This window comes from Humulus lupulus, chromosome 6 (genome assembly GCF_963169125.1).
Source record: "Humulus lupulus chromosome 6, drHumLupu1.1, whole genome shotgun sequence".
NCBI classification, from domain to species: Eukaryota; Viridiplantae; Streptophyta; class Magnoliopsida; order Rosales; family Cannabaceae; genus Humulus; species Humulus lupulus.
This window is the reverse complement of record NC_084798.1, coordinates 64849937-64855513: the sequence shown is the minus strand read 5'-3', so window position 1 is coordinate 64855513 and position 5577 is coordinate 64849937.

The window sequence follows — 5577 nt, the reverse complement described above, 5'->3', positions numbered from 1 at the left end:
GAGTTAATGGACACAACTTGAATGGTGCAAGATTAATTTCATTGAATTTAATTTTGTAACGATATAGACATATATTGTTACCTTGCATAATCTTTTGGAATTGGTGCTTAGGAATGTACTCTTGTCATAAGATTGACATAGACATATGTTAGTTTAATTAGAGAATTGATACCATAGGGACTTGGAATTCTACATTAATTACTTCTAGTTCGCCACAACATTACTGCAGCATTAGCATCATATTTACATTTTAGGAGGAATTAATTATTCTAGCTCATCATCATTGTCTTGCTCTCTTGTTCATTTGTTTATTTTATTTACTTTAGGTTTAATCAAATCATTATCACTTGCTCTATTGCAATTTGTTAAGTGTTGATTTTACACAATTTATTGGTAACACAATCCTTGTGGGGACGATACTCACTTATCACTTTATTATTTTTTTGCCAACTATGTACACTTGCACACGTATAATCCTCATTAATTTCACAACATTCAAGTTATACTCTCGAAGTATAGTGAAGCATTATGTGAGGTCATCAACATGGTTATTATTGGGTTTGGACCTGAATAGCATGTCCTCCACATACACTTCCATGTGATTTCAAATTTTCTCGGCAAACTTTCTATTTTCCAATCTTTCATACGTCGCTCCAGCATTTTTTAGTGCAAAATACATCACATTGTAACAATATAGCCATTTTTCCATCATGAAACTCGTCTGCTCTTGGTCAAGTGCATGCATTGCTATATGGTTATATCCAGAATATGCATCCATGAACGACATGATATCGTCACCCGAGGTTGCATCAATGAGATGATTGATTCGAGGCAACAAAAAACTGTCTTTCAGGCATGCTTTGTTGATGTCCAAATAATTGATGCAAGTTCGCCATTCGCCATTCGTTTTCAGGACCTGTACTAGGATAGCTATCCATTCCGGGTAGAAAGCATCTCGAATAAACCAATTTGCATTCAATCTATCAACCTCCTCTTTGAAGGCCTTTTTCCTCTTGTTGTCAAGGAGTCTTCTCTTTTGTTGTTTTGAAGGGAAGCTTTTGTCGATGATTAGTGCGTGGCTTATGACATTGGGAATAATCCCAGTCATCTCTGAGCGCGAAAACCCAAATACATCCAGATTTTCCCTCAGGAAGTGAACTAATTGATATCTTGCTTCCTTTGTGAGGTTCTTCCTGATTTTCACCTCCTTGGTGGTTTCCTTATCATCAAGCTGAATGACTTCAAGCTCTTCAAGGGGACAAAGATTGGCCATGTCTTCTTCTATTCTGGGTCGATTTCTTCTTAGACCTTGTAGATTCTTTCTTCAATTTCCTCTATAATTACCAGTTTCTGTGCACTGGCTTGACCTCTCCCCCTCATGGAGATACTATAGCACTCTCGAGCTGCTAATTGATCTCCTTTCAATGCCCGAATACCACTAGGTGTTGGGAATTTTACATCCAAGTGCCTAATAGATTTGACTGCCCCCAGCACAATCAGGGTTGGTCTCCTGAGAAGGACATTGTAGGCTAATATGGTGTCCACTACTATAAACTCCAACATCTTAGTTATCGAGACTGGATAGTCTCCTAAGGTCAGTGGAGATCGATGGATCATGTACTAGTGATTCCCACTCCTGATAATCAGTACAAGGTATTTGCACAAGCTTTTAAGTCTCAAACAGACAACCCCATTTTTTCTAGGGTAGCTTTATAAAGGATGTTGACCAAGCTCTCGCTATCGATTAGGATTGGTGGATCCTCCTATTCGCGAGTTGTAACGTTATGACCAGGGGGTCATTGTGAAGTGTTGTACCCTAAAAATTATCATGGATTCAACCACTCAGCTAGGGGTACAGTTGATAGATAAATACGTAGAAATATCAGGCGATTAGAACATCTAGATAATGATGATGCGAGCAGCTCGAGTTAGGACATGGCAGGACAACATGCAGATAATTTTCAGATCGGCTCACAGAATGATGATCCAGTTCGAGACATATAGTGGCCAGATCCCTTTTAGGGTGCTCCGAACTTAATTCGAACTAAGGTTTGGATAATCTTCAATCACCAGCCCAATGAAGATGTTCAACTTGTGGAAACTTGGCCATGACGCATAGTGAAGGATCCCGAAAGACTTGGAGGCACTTTATACGCTCATTAATGTCCAGGTTGTATTATACATTTATTGCATGAGATAACAAGAGTAATTTACATAGGCAATCATATCTCTATGTAAATGGGAATTATCTTGATTGATTGTATACCCTATTTATGCACATGGTTACCCAAACCTATCCAGGAAATTTAATTTTAAATACCAGGGATAATGGAAAAGAAAAGGGGATTGCTTGTCGTAATACAGAAACTTAGCATAAATTGCTTGTCCAACCCAGGCTACCAATATAAAGCTTTCAGATTCTAACACATATTTCATGATGCCAGGATGAAGAGAATAAGAGGTAATATGAGATTTATCCAGAATCCCTTGTTTAATTCCAGTGTCCATCGGATCCCAAGTCCAATCCCTATACCTCAATAAATTCATACGTGACACTGCATAATCCTTAGCTAATCCAGCTAAGACATTACCCTCAATTTTCCCATCTGTGGTTCACTTAACTATTTTCCCTTTGATCTTCTCTGAAATAATAAGGTAAACTGCAAAGTTGGCCACCTGGCCAACCACTAAGTCTGCTCTAGTTCTGGCCATACCCTTCAACTAACATGTTGCTTGGGCAATCACTATTTTCTTGTCCATGAAATATCATAATAACCTGCAAATTGGTTCTGATCTGTAACAAGACTCATAAATCTTCTAGAAAGCACATGTAATATCTTGCCCATCCAAGGAAACTCCTGACCTCTGAGGCGTTCCTGGACCTGGCCAATCTCCACAGAGAGTATATCACAATATTGTTGATCAAGACGATCAAAAATCCAATTTAGGTAATCTTTGAATACTTTTTCCATCTAATCCATCAAAACAGCTCAACATTAATCAAATCAATCAAAACACAACTCAGCACTCCCAGTGCCCTTATCTAATATAAAAGCAGTCTTCTGCATATTCTTCTCCCTGATCTTCAACTGATAATTACCAGATCAGAGATCTACCTTGGAGAATACCATCTTACTCAATAACTAAGCCTTTAGTTCTTACAACTCTATTGAAGCCATTCAATACAGTGCCTGTAATGCCCCAAATTTCCTAATAAGGTCTAGGACCTTGATTAGGAGGCCGGGAGGGCCATAATTGCTTTATTATGCTATTTAATGATAATATGCATGTTTAGGTGTATTAAATATGCATGTGAACCCATTTGTGATTAATTGGGTGATTTTTATATTTTGGCCATTTCGGGCATTTTTGGCATATATGTGAAATGGGCGTGGTGCTTTGTTATTATCTGGTTATGCCAGGGTTACCCAGCACAAGACGATCCTAGGAGGTAAGCTAGTGGGAAAGTCACAACGGGATTTAAGCTTGACTTGGAGTAAGTCAAGGGGTATTTAGAGCATTACCAGGTTATTGGGTAATGGGAATTAACATTTGGTGATAAGTTGAGAGTTAGTAAGACCAGGGGGAAATTTTGGAAGTTTTGACTATAATGTCCCCGGGGGTGTTTTCGGGACCCCGAGCATTAGGTTTTATTGGAAGCTACTTAAGCTTGAAGTAACCTTTTAAGAAAGAAAAGAAACATTCTGTATGTTCTCTCTCCCTAAAGTTCCCTTTTCGTTCCCGATCGCATTTTCGAAGATAACTTGAGTTCTAGGACTCAGAATCAAGCGAGGATAGAGGCATAGCAATCCTAAGGAAGATTAGAAGCTTATTAGCCGGAGGATTTAGTTGGAAACAACTCAATCGGAGGTAATTCAAGTTTAAGTTTTAAGTTTTTAAAAGTTTTTAAGCTTGAATTGGACTTTGTGAATCGTTGAGTTTTTAGTTTGTTTGAACCTTGGGTTTTGGTGGTTTTGGACCATTGGGGAGTTTGGGAACTTTGATTTAATGATTTGGGAATGTTTAGACATGTTTTTGGGAGGTTTTAAAAGGTTAAAACGAAGGAAAAATGGCTGCCCCGAAGTTGGGCCGCGGCCCTTGCTCGAAGAAGCAGGTGTCAGGATTTGGCCTTGCTGGGCGCCGCGGCCCTTGATGGAGGGCGCCGCGGCCCAAGGTGCTAGGGCCGCAGCCCTTGCCCTGTTTTCACCCCGTTTGCTCGTTTTGACCCCGGAAACATGGTTTTGGGCCTCGGGATCATTCCTACTACCCGGATTAGTGAGGATTGATGTCTTGGAGGCTAAGTTTTAGTTCAAGGGTTGGTTTTAGAACTTGAACTCATTGGATCGCCATTTTTGGTTGTGACTAGGTTTACACTAGAGGCTTGGATCAGGATCGTGCTTGTGGCTCATTTGTTGGTAACCTGTGCTTGGACCAAAGGTAAGAAAACTGCACCCCATGTGTGACATGCATGGTTATGATTGATGCATGTTGAATGTTTAAATGTAAACATTGATAGCATAATGAATGCTTGGCAATCTTGCCCATTTGTATATGATTATTGTCGAGGCATGCTGGATGATTAAGTGTGATGCATGTGATGCACGAGAAACATGTGGTTAGGGCATGCCATGAATGATGAATATGAGATTGGTCAGAGCTTGAGTCTCTGAGTTTGTGCATGATCATAATTATGCTAGCAACTATTTAGTAAGCATGCTGAATGCCCTGTTCTTGGATAATTGGCATATGATACACATTGATAGCATTGCTTACTCGTGCATGGTACTGACTAATTAGTCAGAATTGGCAAAGGTGTTAGTATCAACTGTGAAGCTGTGACTCATTAGTCAGGTTCGGCAGTGGTACTGGGCACTAGTCACGTTGCACTGACTCATTAGTCAGAACGGTCTTAGCGTGTATCACGCAAGCCGTCAAAGATGAGATCTAATCGACTATCAGCATTGAATGACTCAAAGAGCATTAATGCCAGACCGACCCCGAGGGTCGATGAATGAAATAAGCGCTTGGAGGCTGGTGGCTTACCTAGCAGCCACCCTCCCACTTGAAACAGTGACGTGCTTGTCAGTCACTCAGTATGGTTTACCAGAACCTATCGAAGGTTAGAGGCTTACCCAACAGCCAGCCTTCCACTTGAATTAATGACTTGCTTGTCAGTCACTCAGTATGGTTTACCAGAACCTATTGAAGGCTAGAGGCTTACCCAACAGCCACCCTTCCATTTGAATTAGTGACTCGCTTGTCGGTCACTCAGCATGGTTTATCGGAACCTCAAGTGTTGCGACACTCATTTGATGAATATCATAAGCGCTTGAAGGCTAGTGGCTAACCTAGCAGCCACTCTTCCATTTGGTTAGTGACTTGTTTGGCAGTCACTCATCTGATTAGGATTGACTTGATAGTCCTCCAGTCAGAAGGCCAGGATTTCTTATCCTGGATACCCCAGCATCTACTTGAATTCATTTGCATGCTGAGTAGAGCTATGAAGGCTAGGCATGCCAGATATGATTTGATATCATGATATGACCGTTTATGAGCATATGAGTTTTCTTGCTGGGC